Source organism: Pleurodeles waltl, chromosome 6, assembly GCF_031143425.1.
Source record: "Pleurodeles waltl isolate 20211129_DDA chromosome 6, aPleWal1.hap1.20221129, whole genome shotgun sequence".
In the NCBI taxonomy this organism is placed as follows: domain Eukaryota; kingdom Metazoa; phylum Chordata; class Amphibia; order Caudata; family Salamandridae; genus Pleurodeles; species Pleurodeles waltl.
Genome location: NC_090445.1, coordinates 1,096,943,657 through 1,096,967,918, shown reverse-complemented (window position 1 = coordinate 1,096,967,918; position 24,262 = coordinate 1,096,943,657). Strand labels below are relative to the sequence as shown.

Below are 24,262 nucleotides of genomic sequence, written 5' to 3'. Positions count from 1 at the left end.
TCTTTGTGTAATCTCTGCTGTTTATGTAGATGCCTTGATTGAAGACGCAGTGTGTGATTGACGCAATGTGTGAAGGGCATATGGGAGGGTGCGAGGATCAAGTCCCCACCGCAGGACGGGTTTACATTGGGTGAGGTTTTCTATCATGCCACTGAGACACAGCCGAAAATGGCCCAGAAACATTAGTAATGGACAGGGCCAGAAAATAATGCCCGGACGGATAGAGCCAAAAATACCCCAAATTAATTTCCTCGTAATGATCACAGAATATCCAATACTGCGTTTATGCCACCTTGACAGTCAGCACTTGATCCGTTCAGATGAATGTGGGTGTGGTGTACGTACAGGTACATGGTGCCTCTACTGGCGATACCGGCATCAAACATTATCTAAAGCTCTTATGCACATATTAACCCCTTCTCTGACAGGCCTTTTCCCCTCAGGTGCAAGGCCTTTTTTTGGCTATTTGGGGCAGTTCATGCTTAGGCCCTAATAACTTTGTCCACACAAGCTACCCAAGCCAAATTTGCGTCCTTTTTTACCCCAACATCCTAGGGATTCTAGAGGTACCCAGAGTTGGTGGGTTCCCCTGAAGGAGACCGAGAAATTAGCCAAAATTAAGCAAAAAATTATTTAAAAACAAAAAGAATGGGAAAAAGGGGCTGCAGAAGAAGGCTTGTGTTTTTGTCCCTGAAAATGGCATCAACAAAGGGTTTGTGGTGCTAAAAAATCACCATCTTCCCAGCTTTCAGGAACAGGCAGACTTGAATCAGAAAACCCCATTTTCAACACAATTTTGGCATTTTACTGTGACATACCCCATTTTTACTATTTTTTGTGCTTTCGGGCTCCTTCCAGTTAGTGACAGAAATGGGTGTGAAACCAATGCTGGATCCCAGAAAGCTAAACATTACTGAAAAGTAGACAAGATTCTGAATTCTGCAAGGAGAAATTTTTGTAAATCCTACAAGGCTTTCCTACAGAAAATAACAGCTGAAATAAAAAAATATTGAAATTGAGGTGGAAAAAAACCCAGCCATTTTTTTCCACATTTTAGTCTGCAACCTTTTCCTGCCATCTCAGATTTTTGAAAGCAATATACAGTTAGTTATGCTAGACTCTTCTGGTTGCAGTGATATAATAAGGCTTGTAGGTTCATCAAGAACCCTAGGTACCCAGGACCAATAAATGAGATGCACCTTGCAATGGTTTTTCATTCTATACCGGGTATACAACAATTCATTTGGTGAAATATAAAGAGTGAAAAATAGGTATGAAGAAAACCTTTGTATTTCCAAAATGGGTGCAAGATAAGGTGTTGAGAAGCAGTGGTTATTTGCACATCTCTGAATGTCGGGATGCCCATACTACCATGTGAATTTAAGGGCACTTCTCAAATAGATGTCTTTTTTTTTTTTTTTTTTTTACACACTGTCTTATATTTGGAAGGAAAAATTGTAGAGAAAGACAAGGGGCAATAACACTTGTTTTGCTATTCTGTGTTCCCCAAAGTCTCCTGATACAAATGGTACCTCACTTGTGTGGGTAGGCCTAATGGTCCCGACGGGAATCGCAATATGGACACATCACATTTTCACATTGAAATCGGATGTGTTTTTTGGAAAGTGCCTAGCTGTAGATTTTGGCCTCTAGCTCAGCCAGCACCTGGGAAACCTACCAAAACTGAATTTTTTAAAACTAGACACCTACGGGAATCCAGGATGGGAAGACTTGTGGGGCTCTCACCAGGTTCTGTTACCCAGAACCCTTTGCAAACCTCAATATTTGGCCAAAAAAATAAAAAGAATACACTTTTTCCTGACATTTTGGTGACAGAAAGTTCTGGAATCTGAGTGGATCCACAAACTTCCTCCCACCCAGCGTTCCCCCAAGTCTACCGATAAAAATGGAACCTCACTTGTGTGGGTAGGCCTACTGCCCGCGAAAGGAAATGCCCCAAAACTGTATCTAGACACATCAAAATTATCAAATACAAAACTACCTGTTTTTTGTGGGGGGCATCTGCGTTTTTTTTGGTCCTGTGCTCAACAGCCATCTTGGGGAACCTACCAATCCCAGACATTTCTTAAAACTAGACACCCGAGGGAGTCCAGGGAGGTGTGACTTGCGTGGATCCCCCATGTTTTCTTACCCAGAATCCTCAGCAAACCTAAAAATTTAGATAAAAAAAAAAAGAAGAAAACCCACATTTCTGTGTGGGATCACCACACCCGGACAAATTTCCTACCACCCAACATTCCCCTCACTCTCCCATTAAAAATGATACCTCACTTGTAGAGGTAGGTGGGCCAGGTGCCTGTGACAGGGAAGAACCAAAAACATGTAGAAATTGAGGGGGAACCAAAGCGGGTCCAAAAGGGCAGTATGAAAGATAAAAAAAAAACATTTTTAGGATGACAAGTGCAGCAGAATTTTTATCGGTATAGATGAGACTATGCTGGGTGGTGGGATTTTGTGGATTCCTGAAGATTCCAGAAGGTTCCATCACAAAAATGGGGGAAAAATGAGTGATTTCCAGCAAAGTTGGAGGTTTGCAGGGCATTGTGGGTAAGCAAATGGTGCGGGGTGCATGTGAACCACACCACCCAGTTTTTAGATGTGTCTAAGTCTTGTGGATTTTTCTACATGGCAGCGTGCCAAAGTCCAAAAAGTAAAACCCTCACCATTCCAAGTAGGACGATTTTGAAGCTCTCATGGCCCAAGCTCTCATGGCCCAAATGTAAAACCAAAAACCCAAAATAATCAAATGTCCTCTTGCTTGCCGTGGGATAAGATGTTTTAGTGTGCGGGGAACAGCTGAAAGACTGTTACCCACTTCAGTTGGGTTGGGAGCATAACCAGGCCCATACTGGTTGGTAGCCACGACCCCACAATTTTTTTTTTATTTTTTTTTTATTCTCTGGCATCTGGCTTTCTGCCCTCCTGGGGTGTGGATTGGGGATAACTGCCCCATCTGCCCACTTGTGGGCAGAACAACTTTGGTCCCATTTATTTCGGGTGGGGGCATGGCCATACCCCAACTCTTATTTTGAAAAATAAATCTTCCCAGGTCTCTGGTGGGCTTTCTGCCCCCCCTTGGGGCAGATGGGCCTTCCAACAATAGGCCGATCTGCGGCCAACAGTAATGTGCCCCCCAAACAAAACACACACATACACACACACACCAATCCCCGGAGCCTAGTGGTCTCTGCCCACCGGGGGCAGATTGGCCTAATAGAAATAGACTGATCTGCCCCCAAGGGGGACCAGAAATGGCCTAAAATAAATAGGTCCCCAAGGGGAACGATCCTTGCCTAAAAGATCACCCCCCTTGCGTGAAATTGACAAAAAATAAAGATCCCTGGTGTCTAGTGGTTTCTGCCCACCCCCTTTGAGGGCAGATTGACATAATAAAAAATAAGCCGATCTGCCCCCAAGGGGGGCGGAAATGGCCTTAATACAATTTGCCCCCCCAAGGGGAGCGACCCTTGCCAAAGGGGTCGCTCCCATATATAAAAAAATAAAGTAAACAAAAAAAAAAAATATATATATATATATCCCTGGTGTCTAGGGGATTCTCAAGCCACCCCCCCAGGAGCAGAAAAAGCCTACAAATATTTTGCCCCCCTGGGGAGCGGCCCTTGCCAAAGGGGCCGCTCCCCTAATTCAATAATATTTAAAAAAAAAAGAAAAAAATCCCTGGTGTCTAGTGGTTTCTGCCCCCATAAAAATAGGGTAGAAATGGCCTAAGAGTAATTTTGCTCCTCCCACCCCCCCAGGGAGCGACACTTGCCCAAGGGGTCGCTCCCCACATATTAAAAAATATATATATAAACAAAAAAAAAAGTTATCCCCAGTATCTAGGGGTTTCTACCCTTCCCCACCCCCGGGGGCAGATTGGCCTAATTATAATAGGCCGATCTGCCCCCAGGGGGGCAGAAATGGCCTACAAATAATTTCCCCCCCTGGGAAGCGGTCCTTGCCCCAGGTGCCACTTCTCTTATGTATACAAATTAAAAAACAAAAAAAGAAACACTCCTTGGTGTCTGCGATCGGGCAGCAGAAATGCTGAGAATGACATTAAAAGGAAAGGCCTTTACTTTTCTTTGATGCCACTCTCTGCCCCTCCACGTGATCGAAGAAGAAATGCAAAAGCATTTCTCCTCTGATTGGCACTGGAAGCAGAGCTTCCAGCACGGTGGGGCAGGCCTCTGATGAGGTCAGCGCATGATCGCGTCCTGACGTCATCAGATGCCATGGGGGGGTTTGGGGGGGGGGGGGGGGGGGGGAGGGGGGGAGAAGGGCTTGGGAACGATTCTCCTTCTATCCCTGCACAGAGGAGGGGGTGCGAGGTCCCCTGGGGGAGCGCTAGCGCTTCCCTCGAGTACCCCTACTTGGAAGTAATGGGCGCATGCCTCCCGTTGGAACTGGTAGTTTACCTACCCCGGCACATTCCATTTTTGATTTTGAGGGGAAGTAATTTACAGTGAACGTAACTTGTGGCTCCATACAAGAGTTAATATTCTTGATTTCAGACTCGCACAGCTAGAGGAAAATGGGTCCGGAGAGCTGCAGTGATAATCAGTAGCCTTTTTCACCACTGCTCAGGCAGTGAAGATTTTAACACGGGCTTCGACTACAGGCTGAAGTCTGGACATTTCTTGGGGGTAAGTCCAGATTGCACAATAATTCCTCACGCAGATACGCTAAGAGCAAACGTGTCCTTGTTTTATACCTTTTGGGATATTTAATGACAAAGAAAAAAAAAACAGTTTAGTGAAATGTGGCGCCATCAGTTGCCACAAGACAGGCTAGGGCTGCCGTGTTTAAGTGCTCTTGAAAGACACGGAGACTTGTTTCCTCGAGCACCTCCACTCACTGAGGCGAAGACAGTCATTAAGGTGCGCAGGAGGTGGTCTCACTCCGACTCACTCTATCTCTTTAACACTCACACACTTATCTCACAATCATGTTCCATTATCTCTCCATTTCTCTCTAGCAAACACACACTTCTGTGACTCACAATGTTTGCATAATTATAGATCTCCCACATTTTCTACCTATTTCATCATCTGACTTAAAATCTGCAGATTTTAACAAAAAAATGTATCTCAAATGGTTCAAACGTTAGTAAGAATGTGATGATGTTTTCCTGTGCAGTGGAAGGCCCTTTCCACAGCTGGCCGGGTCACTTTTCTGTTGCTTATTGTTATATTTGGGGGTTAAACTGGTCCTAATAAGGTCCAGCCAATGCCCAGAGTGTGTTAAGAGTTTAACAAGCACTGGCAATGCCAAGAGGTTTTGCCTTTGTTTTTTCTTTTGCATTTTATCTTACTATTTAATTAGATTATAAATAGTAGAACAATGTTATAAAATGTTTGTTTTTAATTTGATAAACTGTTAAAAGTTGTGTATGTTGTGATGTATTTTGAATTACTAAACAATTCTGTGGACACGCGTACACTAAACATTCATGCACCCTCAAAATGACACAAGCACTTATTTTCCTCTTGTTTACCGATCATAGTTGAATCTGTAAACAGACAGAAAACAAGTAATGCAAGTCGGTGCAAGGAAGCAAAGTGGGTAAAGAGGGAAGTAACATGGAGGGTGTGGGCAGGGAAGCAAACAGAGTGGAAGATGGAGCAGGGGAAACAATCCAATGAGATAGAGCGTGCCGTGAAGCTGCGGAAGGTGAACTAGATGTGTAATAGAGTATCAGGGCGGAAGAGAAGCAGATCACAAAATGTGAGACAAGGAGAAGCTCACAGGCAGAGAAAGATGCACAAGTGCGACTGAGGTAAAACTCACAAGGAAGGCAGCTGTAAAACACTTGCTCTCTTGTAGAGTGCTTAAACAAAAAGAAACAATCATGTGGAATGGAATAGGTTTCACATTTGTGAGAGTTACAGCTACTGGCATTGTAAATGACAATGTCAATTTACCTATGTGTTTTGGTTTAGAGTATAGAGGATGTATAAACAGAGATGTAGCTGCAGCACTGTCTAGAGTACTAAGAATGGGGAACTACTACTGGGAATAGAGATACAGCTGCAGCACTGCCTAGAGAACTTAGAATGGAGGAGTTACCGACAGGACCAGAGAAGCAGCTGCAGCACCATCTAAAAGGACTCAGAATGAGGAAAAACTACTGGGATCAGAGAAGCAGCTAAAGCATTGTGTACAGGACTAAGAATGAGGAATGACCACTGGGGCCAAAGAAGCAGCTAGCACCACCGCTAGAGAACTTAGAATACAGAATTACAGACAGGATCAGAGAAGCACCTTTTAGCAAGCAGTGGTTCCCAACCTTTTGATTTCTGTGGACCCCCACTTTAACATTAATGGAACCCAGGGACCCCCACTGAATCATCATTAGAATCCGGGGACCCCCGTCTGAGTCATTACTGAAAGCTGGGGACCTAATTTGTCAATATTTGTTAATATTTTTTAATTTTCTAGGCTGTCGCGGACCCCCTGAGAAGGCTTCTCGGACCCCCAGGGGTCCCCGGACCACTGGTCTACAGGACTTAGAATGAAGAATTACTGAGACAACCAGAGAAGCAACTAGTAGCACCTACCAGAGGACAAAGTATGATGAATTACCCCTGGGCCAGAGAAGCAGCTGCAGCATTGTCACAGCACTAAGAATGGGGAATTACCACTGGGACCAGAGAAGCAGCAGCATAATTCACTACAAGACCAAGAATGAGAAATTACCACCAGAGAAGCAGCTATCAGCACCGTCTAGTAGACTTAGAATGAGGAATTGCCAATGGGACTGGAGAAACAGCTTGCCGCACTGTCTCGGGGATTTAGAATGAGGAATTACCGGCGGGACCAGAGATGCAGCTAGCAGGACCTCCTAGAGGACGAAGAATGATGAATAACCACTGGGGCCCGAGAAGCACCTGCAGCACTGACTACAGGACTAAGAATGAGGAAATACCACTGGAACCAGAGAAGCAGCTAGCAGCACTGTCTAGAGGGAAGCATCCCGAACAACAAGTCCTGAACAACGAAGTAGTGGAAAACGAAAGCGGAACAGCGCTTTCGTTTTCCACGACTTCCCTGTTCAGGGCCTTAACCACGCATGTGCTGAACCACGTACATGGGTGGTTAAGGCACAGAAGAAGGGAGTCGGCTGAGGAGGACGATGTGATCAAGGTGGAATTAAGTTGGGCTGGGACTGTTTTAAGGGCAGGGGGTATTTTTAGTTTTAGGGGTGGGGGTGATTAAGGTTTAGGGGCGGGGAGGGGGGGGGGGTCAGGGTTTAGGTTCTAGTGGTGCTTTAGGTTTGAGGGGCGGTGGGGAGACAGGGTATTTTTAGTTTTTGCGGGTGGGGGGCTCAGGGTGATAAAAGGTTTAGGGGCGGGGTCAGGGTTTAGGTTTTAGGGGTGGGGTGCTTTAGGTTTTAGGGAAGGGGGTTGGGGTGGTTGTGAGGGAGATCGCAGTAATTTTTAGGGGTGGGGGCCGGGGGGGAACACATGCTGGAACCATGCATGCCAGTTACTAATGGTTTTACCAGGAATGCCTCTACAACAAAAAATCGTTGTTAAGGCATTCGTGGTAACATTGAGGTCGTTGTTCCGACCTCGTTGTTCAGGCATGGGTGGTCGGAGCATTCGTTGTTCCGACATATAACCCTGTCTACAGGACTTAGAATTAAGAATTACCACTGGGACCAGAGAAGCAGCTAGCAGCACTGTCTAGAGGACTTAGAATGAAGAAATATCACTGGGACCACAGAAGGAGCTAGCAGCACTGCTTAGAGGTCTTAAAATGAGGAATTACTAGCAGGACCAGAGAAGCAGTGCTCCCTATAGGATTAGGAATGAGGAATTTCCCCTAGGACTAGAGAACCAGCTAGCAGCACTGTCTAGAGGATTAAGAAAGATGATTTATCACTGGGACCGGAGAAGCAGCTGTAGCACTGTTTAGAGAACTTTAGAATGAGGAAGACTGAAAGTGGATGAGTTTATCTTTCCCAGAGGATACAAAACACGCACACAAAGCCAATTATTTCTAAAAATCAGAGGAGGAAAAATGGCTTGGAAAATATCAATTAAGTATACCCGAGCAGAGGCAAAAGAGCAAAATAAACTTTTGGTACCTTTCTAAACAGTGTTTTCACTGGTGTGGGGTGAACACATTGCATTGGACAACCAAAAGAACACCCGGGCTGCAATGCCTAGATGGAAGGAGGGGCCACCACACACTGTAACAGGAGGAAGCGTGAACTTAGTGTGATGGCAAGCAAAAATGTTCTCTTAGTGAAATCTCCTGGGAGGAAATTAAGCACACAAAAGAGGAACATCTAGAAAAATGCACCAATAAGAAGCATTTGCAATGCAATGGGTCTCATATTTCCTCGACTTAGAGCTATTAGTTGTAAACTCCTAACCAGACTTTTGTCACATAAATTGAAAATGAAAAGTAAAACAGTTTCACATAAGCGAGCTGATTCACAGCGCCACAAGCATCAGCATGAAGAGACACACAAAAGGAAAAAGAAGTTCGCTTGCAGTCAAACTTATAGGCAAAAGTGCAATTAGCCAACTAACAGGGGCGATGGCCAAGACAGCAACAAAACCTCCTCAAGGAGGGCAAACGTAAACCATTTACCAATGTCAAAGTATTTTTGAACAGCAAGCCCACAAATGAGTGCTGGTGATGGGGGATGTTAAAAGCCAAGATACATACCAGCAGGTCGCAAAAGCAGCGCTTGTGCAATGCTGTGCTCGACCTAAAAAGGAAGCATTTAAGACAAGCACAACAAAGAACGAACAGCAATAGTGGGTGTGATAAAAGCCCATAGACTGACTGCAGCATGTCTTGCAGACAGTGCATGCGCGCAGCCTAGGATTGACCTAAAAAAAAAAAAAAAAGAGCCCCTAGAAAGTGAGCTGTGGAAGGACACAAGTAATGCATCCATGCTCCAGGGGACGGACAAACACACAAAGAGGAAGTTAAAGCCCACAAAAGGCAGTAAATAAGAAGCAAGCAAATGCACTAATACATGCATGGCTGGTCAGGAGTTTGTTAGGCTAGCAGGAATTGAAAGTGCCAGGTATCACCCTTTACCACACTTATGTCAGGGTGACATCATCTGCTGTGGCTTATTGGATATCCTCCTGTGTGGACAGGTTTACCACAAACATCTCTTCTTCCAGACAGGAAGGACTTAAAAAATAATAACTGAAGGTTTGTAATGCATAGTTTTGTAAACTACTCTGGAGCTCTCATTTAAATCTGGATAAGAAGCCAAATACATTCTCAGGCCAAGGAGTCATCACATTTGCAAACATGAGACATCAAATTGAAGGGTCAATTTCACCACAGGAATACATTAGCTAATAGAAGGAATATGTTTCCAGGAGAGATGGCTCTAGACTAGAGTACATGTATGTGGACTTTGAGAATTTTAAGTGGGACAGTCTCTTGTGCAGCCTCTGTCAGCAGCTGTGAGGCGTATACTAAAAAAAAATAAACTGGTGGGTATATCACTACGTTTTAACTCCTAACATAGTTGCACTGAAATTGTACAGAAAATACAAAATAAGTCGTCCTTAATGATTAACATTTTATGGCACCAACATGCTTCTTCCAAATCCTCCCAAAATCAAGTACATAGACACCAAGGCTCCATTCTTGTCCCATTTACATTTCATCTCTCCATGGAGACTCTAGGGGCCCTACTCATGGAATGTCTCCTTTTACCAATATGCTGATAAGCAAGCCTTTGGCAACGGACACCTTATGACGAGATTAGGCTAGACACTACCCAACTATCTAACCTAAACTAAAAATCAACCTATTCTTCTTAACAGCTGAATGGAACAACAGCTTGAAAAGTTACTGAACTTTGTGCCCCTCACTAGATTTTATTGCAACCCCGTAAATAAGGTCAAGTCATAAAACTAGTAAATCAACTACTATTCCCTCCTTCAAAGAGCACACCTAAACTGCTGGCATTTATGGAGTAATACAAGTATGGGAATAGCGGACACACCACTGTCGCCAGACTAATCAGATTTTTTCATGGTAGTTCGGCCATGAGGTTCCTTATTGCTTATGTACACGTCTTTCCATAAATCATATAATTTTAACTTACATTACCTTTTCCTACAAAGGTTAATGTACGAGTTACATGAATGCTCTCAAATAATTTTTTCTTTTTTAAAGTTATATTAAATGCCGTTATTTGTAATAAAAAGTTTCAAGTATATAATATTGTCGCAGACAAGCACACTTTTGGGTACATAATAACATTTTGAGGCGCAGAACAAAGTTTAAGGTGTATTTCCTGCTTTTCCATTTAGATATTAATTCTGATGAATAAAAGTCAAACAGAAGCTGCAGATTTCCTTCTTTTTAACCCGTACTGGTGCTTTTTTCTACGATTTAATTTTTGCAACATACAGAGAGATATGTTCATAAGACAAAACATGAAAGCTGTCGAGTGTTGAACTGTGAAGGAGGAAATAAATTAAGGTTTTATTTTTTTTTATTTTTTATTAAATGGTAGGTAGAACGTGTGCGCAGTCCTTACAAACAACCTTGATTTTAAATTTGTTTAGACATGGCCACATACTTTGGTACAAACTTAAGGCGTCCTTAAAGAAAAGTCTTAAAATGACATTCTTAACAAAGAAAGAAAAGCATTTCCAATGCAATTGGTCTCGCATTTGCAAGAGTTAGAGCTATTGGCTTTGTAAATGCCTAACTGGACTTTTTTGCCACATAAATTGGTCAACTCTGCCTCATATTTTGGTCTTTTCCTGCCACATAATTCCACTATGCAAGCAGCTCTGCAAGACCATGTGTGACAAAAATTGAACTTTTAATGAGAAAAAGTGAAACAAGAATTGTCAAGGATAGGGTATCACAGCACTACACAATAATGAAGAAAATTAAAGTGCTTAACAATAGTTAAACAAGCGTTACGCTGCCATTATTTAAGCTGTGCGGGAACAGGTTCCACTGTCCTCTCCATAACGGTGACGCGAGGTAACTAAGAAACAATGTGAATTAACTGGTAGTGATGCAAAGCACTGCAATACTGCCCATTGTGCTTTGTCAAACGTGAAAGCGCTATGGCCGCCTTGAGCACGAAGGAAAAACAAAAGAGCAATGTCAAGTAACTAGTAGTCATGCAAAGCGCTGCAATACTGCCCACTGTGCTGTGTAAAACGTGAAGGTACCATGGCCACCATGACTGCGAAGGAAAAACAAAAGAATTAATGTGAGGTAACTGACATTCATGCAAAGTGCTCCAATACCGTGATCAAGTTTACGCGGTCTAAAACTTGAAAGTGCTATGGCCGCCACGAGTGCAAAGGAGAACCAAAATAAATAATGTGAAGTAATTGGTAGTTATGCAGACGGTCCAGTATTGCTGATTGAGTTTGTGCTGTGTAAGACTTGAAAGCACCATGGAGCGAACAGTGGACAGACAAAACAAAAAAGTAGTTAGCTCACAGTAAAGCATATCAGCAGTTGTTCAATTGTCCATGTAACAAGGCCAGTGTCCAAGGCGTAACTTGGCAGCCTCAAGGCGGGGCAAACGTAATGCATATAACAATGACATCAAGGGATTTTTGAAAGGCAAGTCCATGAACAAATGAAAGTGATGGGCATGGTTAAAGCCTACAGAATAGAAGACAACAGGTCTGAAGCACTTGCGCGCCCGATCTAACTAAGTTACAAAAAGGGTGGAGTCTCCTTGCCAGGCAAGCTCTCTTCTGTCTCTGTTCTTGAACACCAGGCACAGCCACCACTGTGAATGGCCAAATTGTGGTAAAAAAAAATATAAAAATAATTAAGCACTGGCAGTGCATTAAGAAAGCTAATGGAAAAACTATCGAAACTGTCCAAGAAGTCCAGCCTTTGCCGCCAGTGCTTCATTCTACTGAATGTGATACTCCAGAAAGTCGCATTGAGAACCGCTGTGTCATTTTCAAATACTTTTACAAACAGTGCTCGGAACAGGTAATCTCTTCTTGCTGAACATCTCTTGCTGTGAAATCTTTAACGCAATCCAGGAAACAGTTTTCTGTGGGATTATTGTAAATTTCAAGGAATTCTTGAAACTGTTTAATCTGCTCAGTTTATACACCTTGCACCGCTACCCTCTATTCTTTATTTCGGTTTCCTATTCTGCAGTGATCCTGAATCTGCATCAATCCTTAATCTACGACCACATAGTTTCTTCAGAGCGGCATGCAGCATATGGCTCACTCTCTCAGAAGGGCAAACAGCTTATCCATTGATTATTTTAGCTCCAATAAAGGTCACCCCTAGACCTGCTATATCTACCAATGCATCATCATGCATGTGCACCTCTTGCAATACTCTTTTTCAATTTAAAACGATCCTACTGCTCTTCTTTACATTTCGAACCCCAAATACTACATGTGCTTTATACATTTAAACATGGATAATGCACTGCATATGTATGGAAGGCGAAACAGGCACTGCATCTAAAAACAGGTGATGAGAAGGGAAAGTCGTAGCAGTGGAGGCTGCAGCGAGGCAGGTAAACACACAGAAGACAAGACTCAGTCCATGATGGGTAAGTAAAATGGCTGGAAAGCGTGGAAGATATTATTTAGTGATAACAGCTAAAAAGGGAAAATAAAAAAATGTTACAGTAAAGTATCATGACAAGAGGTCAAGAGAAGCAAACAGATGTACCCTTCCCCACCACTGAACCACTCCCACCTCACCCTTGGATTTCTGCATTCTCTGATTTCTTCATAGAAAGAAGACGGCAGGTAGGGTATCTGCAATGGTAACAAAGCTCTTGTGACAAATTCACTATCAATGGTGTCCAATATAGGTAGTGGCAAGCCAGTTCCACTGGTTTACATAGGAATTAATCAACCTTCTAAAGCGCTTTCCAGGTGGTGAGATCGCATTACTGACCAAGCTTCCTAACGAACTAGATCATGAAGCACTCCAATGAGCTGTGATTCAGAGTGCTATTCGGAGTGCATGGCTAAAAGGATGTAATTTGTAGGTTGGCGTTCGTGGGACATGTTGCACGAGGCATGATCAGTGTGAACTATGTGGCAGAAACATGGTGCACCTAATGTTATTGGAGACAATCCTGGAGTGTAATGAAGAGTATGAGAAGAGATGTCGTGATACACCCAGGACACAACTTCATCCCCTCAAAGAATATTAGTAATTTATTTATTGCATATTTATATAGTGCTTACAATCCTTAAGAGGCATTTATGTGCTTTGCAGAGTGGTAGCATGTTACTCCATGGAGCTCAGAGTTACTTTCTATTCCTATATGTAAGTGATTCAGTTTGTCCTAAGTCACACTCGGGAATATTTGACCAATTGTTTCATGGTGTCTATAGTCTAAAGGAAGTTAATTGTTAATTTACGCCAATATTTTAGTTATGGATTTTTTTTCTTCTTGTGATTTGGAGATAAATAGGAAGTAAGCAGTCGTAAGTGTACCCTATACTACCAAAAAGCCCCCAGGATTTGGCTGTTCTAATGAGCCCCCGAGACCTGACAGCGGTTGGATACCTTACTCATATGCTTATTAGCAGAGCTATATACGTCCCGCTTGATTCCGTGTGTGTGCCCTATCATACATAATAAGTTGCCTACGGCACTGTACTACTGAATGGGCACTATGTTGTTAGCTTTGTAGAATGTCTACGTGTTTTAGCACCTGCTTATTCATGCGGAGTCATTAAAACTAGAATGAGCGTTCAATGAGGTTCAGCCAGAAAAGTTAAGAAATATGGATAGAGGAGTTATGGACAGGCCCAGGTTTAGATTAATAGATGCAGTAACGGATCTTTTATGCTTCATGTAGATTTAGCAGTAGTTCCTATGTCATGTCAGGCAGCCAGTACAAGTATCACAGGAATTCGAAGAAAGGAGAAACGGACAAAGTCGAGTTCAGCTGGGTGCGTATTGTATGCTTTTTTAATTCATAAATATTTGTTCATTTACTAAGAGTTTTCGGAGTTTCAATGCTACAATACTTTGTATTTTTAACTGGAAATATTAGGGTCTTACCAGGTCGGCGACCTGAGCACAGGCGCAGCTATAGAAGTTAGTTATGGGTTGTACCCAGGAGGATGTATCCCTCAGCAGGTAACTAGTCCATGCCCAGAAGCAAATACACCCTAGCAGACTGTGCCCAAGAGCAACTGTTCTGTAGCAGGCAGCTATGTGACGCACAACTCAGAAACTATTTCCTAGCAGACTGTCTGTGGTGACGAAAGGAGAACCCGTTTCAAGTGACAGGCTCTTCCCAGGCCCAAACAGGCAACGCCCTTAACCCATCATTCTTCCCCTGGATGCCCAAGCTGGACACATCCAGATCCCAGGTAGGGGGCAAAAACCTAGCGACAGCATGGCCTAGGTCCAATTTGAGGCCCACATCTTATAGACTGGTCGGGCTAACCTAGAACCAAAGTTCAGAAGTGATGGCCCACAGCTGATCAAGTGAGCCGCTCTGTTGCCAAGAACTTTCAAAGGGCAATGGAGAAAGCACGGAGTTGCACATAAGGTATTTCAAGTTATCACGAAGCTTTTTAAAAAAAAAAAAAACACTATTGAGAGTCTGCCTCACTGCAGTCAACTTATCTTTTGAAAAAAAGAGTTTGGGACAGAGAGACCGGAAACGGAGTGATGAAAGAAAGAACAGTGAGACTGCATGGAGAGAAAAAGGCGAAAGAGCAGACAGAAATGGAGTGAAGGGGAGAAAGCAAAGAAATGAGGGAAAGAACCATACTTGAGAAAGGTGAGGGCAGATATGAAAAATGAAGAGAGAGAGCAGAGAGAAAGGGAGGGCATAATAGTATTGCAGAATGAGGCCTGGTGCGTGCCCCCAATTCCACGGGGTAGGGATCAAAGAAGAAGCAACAGCACACACACACACACAAAGGTAATTCCAATATACAACCACAACATCAACGTTTTTAAAAAGCAGTTATACATAGCAAAAGTCGTCTCAGGTTAAAGCACTTTTAAAGGAACATGTATGAATAAATAGACTTCTGAACTGCATGTAAGCAACCCTATTTTGTGGCAATAGAAATGCACCAGCTGACCCTGATATAGGAGGAAATGACATCTGCAAAGAAGCCCAACCAGGAAAGAAAGGCCAGTTGCTGTCCCCTCGGGAGGTAGTCCACTGAAGTGTGGGGGAGCTTACCAAAGGATGGGAAATCCAAGAATACACTGGAAGAAGGACTCTAACTGGTTCGGAGCAGGCAGGAAACGGAAGAGGATCCACAGGGAGAGAGAATGGGGGCGTGGAGAGGAACAGAAATATAATGACCAGCGGAATAGGAAGAGAAGAATAACAGCAAGGGAAAAGGGAGGCGCGGAGGAGACAGAGAAAGACAGAAACGGGTGTCACATTGTACAGAGCTACCATCTTCTGCCGGCAAATCACTGCAGACACAAGTTAGCTTCTCGCTGCTTGCGTCGCACACATTGCACCGAGAGCTTCCGCTCTCTGCAGTCAGGTTACACACTGCAGAGACCCCATCCCTGTGAAGTTGCACAGTAGATGGTTCCCTCTGCATTAGTCACTGTCTGCAGATCGCTCCATCCTGGGGAGTGAAGTCACATACAATAGAGGACTCTCTGCGAAGGCACACGCTACAGGCAGGCGCTCCCTGGTGCTATGAAGCAACACTCAGAGCTACCTCCATATGAAAAAGTAGATCCGAGAAAACCCAGCCTCGTTGCTAAAGTCCTGGCTGCTAAACTCCTGAAACACAATCTCTGTGACAAAGACACAGCTGGCCTCCTTCCATATAAAAGCTAACATGCCCATTCGTGAGTACGCGAGAGTTTCTCATTATTATACAACGTAGTCCCTGCGCTCACTTATACTCACAAAGTTTTCGCCGTTTCCCTGCTCCGATAAGGCTCTGTTCTCCGCGTCCCAGAAGGGCATGGATACACTGCAAGCAGGGCCCGAGGGACGCAGTCTCTAATATGCCAGTGCATCATCTACACTAGGGTGCTACATTTAGCAAGCAAACAGCACTTCTCGGATATCCGCTAAAGAGACCGGTACTACAAAAAGGGCATTCTGGGAATACGCATCTCTAGGCATTTCAAACGCAAACACGACCTCCAATTCTCGATGGTGTGCAGGACTCCAAGAAATATTATTGTCTGCCTCCAGTCAGGCGTGGCTCCGCAATCACAGCAAGCCAACCTTTGGAAAATTGATTTAGTCGAGACCGGCACAAGGGAGGGTTATTTCATACGATTTGCATAATTTATGCACCTCTGAAGGCTCTCCGAATACAACATTTTCATCTTTTCCATGGAAATAAGACGATTATTTGAGCGGTTGGAGGGCACATAGTGGTAGGTCAGGTCAGTTCGGTGGGGTAGTATTACCTAGCGTCTTAGCGGTCGGTCGTACAAATCAGACTCGGCCTTTCACATTTCGAGCACAATTGTCTTAATAATATTATCTCACATTAGAACACTGGATACCAGCGCACTAAAACTAGAAGAAAAGTTTAATATACAACGTGACGTTTACAAATCACACTGCAACAGCGGGATCTGACAAATGGCTAAGCAAACAGAATACTCCTCACAATGAGAGACTTGCAAACAGAACTGTAATGTGATTGTCAGCTTTCCAGTGATACACGGCATGAGATACAGTAGTAAAATATGTTTGGGAGGTTAAAATGGCATGTGGATCGGTGAACGTGTGCTCTTGCCATCCGAGTTTATACATTACACTGTAGCCGTGCACGTGAGAGTGGTTTCCCAAAGCTGGGATTTTTAAGCTGTTGAGGCAAAAAGCATCTTTAAAAAAAACAAAAAGAGTCATGCACTTTAGGAATACTACAGTTATCACAGAATCAGGACATGGGTGCAATTTCAGGCCAACTGTGATGAAAAAAAGGCCGATTATACCACATAGAGTGTCCTTGTCAAAGGTTTTGCCTTCTGCCATGGTCTTCATCTGCTGGGAAAGTTTCTTCTGGTCAGCCCTACACACCCTAGCTCCTCCTGGCAGGCTTTTGGACCCCAGGAATCTCTCCAGTCACGTTACCTGCAGAGTTTATTCCTCTCTACTTAGCTGGGCCTCTGGGAGTCAGAGATCTTCTGCTTTTTGCGTTCCTGAAGCAGGTAAACATGAAGAAACCACCTCCCCTTTGGAGAGCAGCTAGTCCTTGGGTGCCTGCAGAATTTAAGAGTTCCCGAGACAGTCCTCTTCTTCCAGCAGATGCCTGGAGTCATATGTTGTCTTCCAACAGGGTTGTCTTCTATAGACGCAGTCTTCCCAGGTCCAGTAATGTTCTTAGGATATTGTGATGGAGGTGCCTGATTTATTAAATGCACTACCCAGTGGTTGGAGGAATTCTACCACCCAATTCTAACAATTTTCTTGCAGTCCCCCCCACCTCGTTTTGCAGCACACCCTCTTTATCTTAGTTTAACTTTACCCAGGAGCCACTGCTTCAAGTTGGCAGGATGGGGCTGCCACCATGCAGGCCCTTCTTCAGCTTCTTGGCCACTCTCCTGCCTGATAGGATCAAAACTGTTTTTCCCACTTACTGTGGTTTGGGCCCAATAGATATGGGCATACGAAGCCCTCCTTGCCATCTCCAAGTCACAGGAAGTAGTGCTAAAGCTACCCTTTGTTCTGCTCACTTCTACTGTCTACTCCTGGATAGATAATCCCTGCTAAGTGGTCTGCATTTAACACCCATTGACATTTTCTTGGCCCTGAGGAAGCCATTGTCCTCTGAGCCAGAGTTGTTTACTCTCCAAACCAAACATGTATATTCCAGCAACAAAAGAGTGATAGGTAGCAGAATTGGCTTTAGGGGCGTAGAATTTAATAAAATATCTACTAGTCCATGTGACAAGTCGCTTTATAAATCAACTTGTTCTGTGAACAATTCTACTTGTGCAGTTGGTGCCATATAGCGCAGCTACAAATTATGGCAGCAATCTCAGTATATAGGAGCTCTGATAACAGCCTTGCTGATTATGCCAGGGCTAATACAATAGTTGGGTTTGAATACAAGCAATTTCCTTATTTTGTCACCTTTTCGCAGATCTATATACTGTGGCTGAAGGTACTGGTAAGCAACAATTCCATGGATGGAATGCCCTACTGCGCCTGTGCAAAACTACTAACTTACATGTTTTAAGCGTTTTCACCAGCTCCTTTTTAATCTTTTCCTTTACTGAGAAAGATTAGAATGTTACTCCTGACATGGGCAGAAGTAAAACATCTTCGAGGGTTGAGGAAAAAAATCAGCACTAAACATAATTTTTGCTTTCCCACTACAGAGAGTGTCACAAAGAAATGCATTCCATGTTTTTACATATACTTGGAGGTAGCTTTGGGGTATCCCCTTGCTCATGACTGGATGTCTTACCAATCCTCTCCTTGAAATGCTTTTCTGTCTCTCCAAGGGGTTTTCAACCCCAGGAACATTTTTTCATCACCATCGTGCTGAGACTGGAAATGCTCTCTTCCATGATAAGCAGGGAGTACCTCTGCCCTAAGTTCCCCCACTGCATATGAAACAGATACCCAGACTTGAAGTGGCCCACCTAACAGGTTAATCGAATATGTGTAGTAAAACTTGGACCTGGCCATGGTAAAGACAAGGTTGAAAACCTGTACTGTGGCCTTGGAGCAGTGCCTCAAGCAGGCCCTCTTTACCTACACAGGCTAGCTCCCATATCCTGGCTTGGTGCCAAAGCTGTGGTGGCTGCTGGCCGATCTTTATGGATTAGCAGTCCTCACCAGCCACTTTTTTCTGTTTCAGTAGGAGTGCAACTTACCAGCTCATTTACGGTAAAGATCTGCTTAGCTGTGACAGCCACACACTGGCAGTGACATTCTAAGTACTTCTGTGCATGATGCATGTATGACACATCCCACTATAACAAGACTGTAGTTTATGACAGTAGGACTGCTAGGACCAAGAGATCAATTATGGATTGCCCCTGGATTAGCATGGCGAAAGATGGAGTGGATGCAGTGTCCACAGTCTGTGTTCCTAAAGCTTAGTGAGCAACGATGGATACATGGCTACCCTTATAAATTGTCTATGTGGATCTTTTGGCAAGGGATTTCTGATTAAAGTTTTCTAAGCTTTGCCAGAAGGTGAATGTTATCAGAGTGGGGTGAGTCAGGAGATTTGGTTGTTAAAGGAGAGGATGTTTTTAGGCAGAAGCTGCCATTTTTCCTAATAGCTATTTCATGCATGCTGAGAGCCAAGAGCATTATTTTCAAGCTCACTCTTTCCATGTTTTGGATACTGCTGCTTAGGACTAGCCTTAATATTACCTTCTGTAATAACCTTGCACAAAGGTTGTGTCTGCACTAAAATCAAAACGTGACATCTGGAAGGGGACCAACCCAAACCAGTCCCAGGATCTTAGACATTGACTCTACATCCACTGGTTAAAAAAAGGGTACAAAAGTGCATCTAAGCCATCTCACTTTGTACTCTAAGATTTGCTATGAGAGCAAGGCTGGTGTATCCATGACAGTCAGTGTCCCTGAGGTGTTGAAACATCAATCGAAGTATACATAACTTGTTGGAGAAGATGTGGCTGTACTTAGGGCCTAGAAATAAAATACTTCTTCGGAGAGGGAAGGATAGTGCTTGCCCTTCCAGGATAGACTGACCTTGAGGAGAAGCCCAATTTATTGCTGTCAATTTTAGGCACCCAGATAAGCCTACCTAGATTAAAAGCAAAGCTAGTATGGCTCATGTTGTGATGACTCACCAAGACTCCCTGCACGGTTCAAATGGCAAACTGCATGAATAAACAAGCTAAAAGTACAGTGCACAGCATAACACCCATTCAGCATGATCCGAGGGACTTGTGCTGCTTCTCCCAATATGTGGCACATCCTGCAATAACTATCATCGTGGCCAAAGTGAAGAACCTGCTGTTGGAAATTGCCCTTTCTGCAGGGTTATCCCCAAACTTTTGCTTTTCTCCTCCTATTTTTCTGATCCTCTTTTTGTTGGCTTTAGGACTCTAGGCACTTTAACATTGCTAATCAGTGCTAAAGTGCATGTGCACTCTCCCCTCCAACTTGGCATATTTGTCTTACACCTGTATGGATAATTAGTTTACCTGTAAGTCTCTTGTAATGTGGTGTTACATATACCCAGGACCTGTAAATTAAATACTATTAGTGGGCCTGCAGAGCAGATTGCGCCACCCACAGAAGCAGCTTTTCAAACCTGTCTAAGGCCTGCCACTGCACAGCCTGCATGCACAGTTTACTTCCAGATTGACTTGGCAAGTCAAAGTACTTGCCAAGGACTAAACTCCATTTTTGCCATAACTAAGTCACCCGTAAGGGAGGCCCTAGGTAGCCCCATGGGCAGGGTGCTGTGTAAGTAAAAGGTAAGACTTATGTCTTTATGTACTGCAAGTCCTGGTAGTGACAAACAGCCTTTTTAGTTTTTTACTACTATGAATGCTGCGCCTCTCGTAGAATTGCATTGGAAATGCCCTGACATGTCTAAGTGGTATCTTCTGATCTATGAGGAATAGCGTAGGCATGCTTAGTTTGTTTGGGATGGTAGTGAAAAATCCTGCTGATTGGTGTAGGTAGATTTTTTTTTATTACCATTGTAGAAATGCCACTATTAGAAAGTGGGCCTTTCTCGGTTTTTATAATTGAAGTGCTTTTGCAGCCTGACTCCAATCCACATCTGGGGCAGAGTGACAGCTCCACTTGGTGCATACTTTCCAGACAGCCATCACACAGGAGGGGCTGGCATGACAGAAAAGGCATCTGCAAACTGGTAGTCTTCCTGGACTGGGGAGAGGGAGGATCATTCACACCTTACATGTGAATAGGCTGTGTCCTGCCCTCACACAACGGACCGATTACCACCTACTGATGTCAGGAGACAGGGCTGGGTTGAAAGTGTGCTGTGTTGAGCTTGACTTGAAAGGACTCCTTTGAAGTTACCCCCATGAACAAAGGCAGTTCTGAGTATAGGGAAGAGCCGCTGCCTTGGACTACTCTTTACACTGGGACCTAGCAAGGTCGACCCACAGAACTGGGAATGTTTGTCTCCACCCCCCACCTTCGTGTTGCCAAGGCCACAAGGAAGCCTCCCTGTGGCGACTGGCCAAATGGGGATCTCACGCTCACCTCCCATCCTGGAGGGCAGAAGCACCAGTCAAAGCCTTCCTTTCCTTCACCCAGGAATGGAATCCCATCACAGAGACTGACCTCTGACAGTTCCCCGTCTTTCAGTAGCTGTGCCGCAAGTAATGGGCAGCTGTTCCTACTGTGTCGGCATATGGGGGGGCCCACGGAGGTTTTTCTCGTGTTACTCTACCATATGTGCGTGGTCTTCCTCCTGGTTTTCCCTTTCTTGAAGCCGGGCTCCATGGCCTTGTTACAGAGGTAAACTATTGCTATTGCAGCATTGGGGACGACAAGGGATCACCACCGGAAAAGTCCACACCAGTCCATATAGTGTTGGTATTAGTCATGCAGGACTCCTGCAACATACGGTTGGTCTACTAATTACTGCATTACTACTAATAAGGACAGGTGAACCTGGGACAATGCTTGCCTGGTGAAAGTCGTACATTTCACTGTTACACTTCCTGCATTATGGGTTCTGATTTATAACATTTGGACGGAGATTACATCAGTATAACGGGGATGATCGCAATATTGTCAGGATGTGCACTATCATTACGCCTCATTCGTTTATTATAGTCTTTGGGGATGTATGGTGATTCATGCGTTATGGCCTCCAAGCCAGGCTCTGTTACTTGCACTAAGGTGGTGATTAATGTGTTTCTTTATAATTGCGTTGCATTAAATTCCCCAAGTATTAACATATATACATTGTCCCTTCCCTGTATGGTTTAGGGTAGCAGATGTGATATCTGTGTATATAAGTGATGGCATAATAGGCACAAGATTTATTATTCATGGCTTGGTCTATGTTGGAGGCACAATAAATACTATATATATATATTATTATATAGCCTGCTGTAGAGTTCTTTTGTGGTGTATTTATTGTGTGACTGGTGACTGCGTGTATTGCAAGCGATCTACAAATGACCTCTAAGGATAAGCCTGACTGCTCTGTGCCAAGCTACCGAGGTTGAGCACAGGTTATCTTTGGTGTGTAACTTACTCACCCTGACTAGAGTGGTGGGTTCTGCCTGGCTGAGGTGCAAACTCTAGCCAACCAGAAACCCCATTTCTAACACCTGCCCTCCGGCCCAGAAGCTCCAACTGCGAAAGATGAGCATCCGCTGACTACCACACTGCACCATAGCTGCCCAAGTAAGGAGCATGACCCCTGCATGTGGGCCCAAGCCACAGACAAGAGTGTGAGCCTGAAAAGTTCACAATATAGCTCTGCTGTTCACCGGGGATGCAGCTTGGTACAAACACTGGCTCGGATAACAGAATACTAATATACTAGATCTTGTAAATAAACACAAGCGATTAGAAATGTTATTGGTGCCAGTTTGAACTCTAACTAAAAATCTAAAAGAACCAACGTTTGGGTAGCCTACGATGGTTGATGGAACTTTCACAAGTGCCCATTTGCGGTCTGTGAACATTCAACCCTTTGAGCACCTTGGGAACTGGAAGCAGGGATTACAGACTGTACACCACATGAGTAGAGTCTGCAGATGGGACTGTAGAACCCAGTAGCTGAATTCCAATTAACGAGTGCAGTATTTTCGATTCTTCTGTGATAAAGTACTTCTCCTTTTATTAAGACATGCACCGAGTTGGACAGAGAATTACGGTGTTCGTTAACAGACTACTGAGTTCTGCCCCTCACTCTACCACGCTGAGAATCCTTCAATTTCGTGCTTTCTATACTGTTAGTGAAAATTGTGGAGTGGGTATACTTCACAGAATTTGCAAAACCAAAGGAAGATCGACCGCAGAACTCTAGGGCAGTGGTTCCCAACCTGTGGTCCGCGGACCCCCAGAGGTCCTTGACACATTCCCATGGGGTCCGCAGGCCTGGGCTGGGAGGAAGGCACTTCTCCAGCTGGGGCCTCTGACAAACACGTGCATGCATGTTTTCATATTTATTACTTCCTTTGATGAGCAGTTTTAAACGCACTGCAAAGTTCCTTGTACTGCAAAAATAAAAGCATCAAGCTAACTCAAGTGATTTATGTATCTGCTGGAGAGAGATGGGAGTTTTGTGCAGTGGCAGGTTTGACTCAAAGGTAGCTCAGATTGTTAATATGCCTGCTGCAAAGAATGTGTATCATGCAACGAACAGTATTTTATGTGCATGGCACAATGGGTTACTGCTTTTGTTACAGAGATTCTTTTGTTACGATGCAGTTCATAATCGTAATCTAGCACAGTGATCTGAACTGCCATTAAAGAGCTGCCTGCAAACCGCATGGCACAAATTAGAAAGTTGTTTTTTTCCTAGTCTTTCATTTTCCTTATGGTGCTAAAAAAGGTTTGCTTGTGTGGAAATACATTCTTATTACTATCGCAGTGCTTAATTTGTGCTTGTTGCACTTATTTTTGAGGGCCGGGGCTTATTCTTCTGCCTCAAGCATTTGCTGCGAGCGAAAGACATATGGGAAAGACGGAGGAAGGGAAAAACGAAAAAGCGTCACAAAGGGAGAATGTAGAAAGCTGCTAGAGTGAGCTGAAGTGGCAGGGAGTGGCTTTATATGGATTGAAGAGTCCAGAGAGGGCTTCAGGATTATGCTGCCTCAGTATTCCGTGTATCCACATTTAATTGCAGCAACCGCATGTTTAAGAGAAGGGCTTTGGGCACCGGCACGTTTTTATTTACAAATTAAGCACTGTGCTATTGTCCTCGCTAATCACTGTGCTGTGTTCTGAATCCTAAGTTTGTGCTTCTCCGGACCAAGCACTCTTAGAAAATCCCTACCAGTGTGGATGACATGTGAATCCTACACCTTGTAGTCCCCTGTAAAGTGCCCTGACGCCCTACAGTGGTATGAGAGGTGCTATAAAACAAATGAAGTACACGTGACAGAGGCTAGGGAGAGGTGAGAGGCTCTCATGGTTTACTTCCTTTCCCCATCACTTATTTTTGTAAAAAAGCTTTCTCAGATCTTGCATACCTAAAAAATAAAAACAGAAATTGCTCCAGAAATGTAGAAACTGAACTGAGGATTCACCTTTCCTAAATAAAACCAAACATTGAAAAGGTAGTTGCCAAGATACAGCGCCAACCTTCCCAATAAAATGTTTTGATTT

At 43.9% G+C, this 24,262-nt stretch overlaps 1 protein-coding gene and 1 pseudogene across 1 annotated transcript in view; both read right to left on the bottom strand.

Annotated features, from left to right (window-relative positions):
* CSGALNACT2 (chondroitin sulfate N-acetylgalactosaminyltransferase 2) overlaps positions 1-24,262 on the bottom strand; it is a 315,984-nt gene that overhangs the window by 229,480 nt on the left and 62,242 nt on the right. The gene's annotated exons all lie outside the window — the stretch shown is intronic.
* LOC138301734 (mitochondrial import inner membrane translocase subunit Tim9-like) overlaps positions 11,861-24,262 on the bottom strand; it is a 104,667-nt pseudogene continuing 92,265 nt past the window's right edge.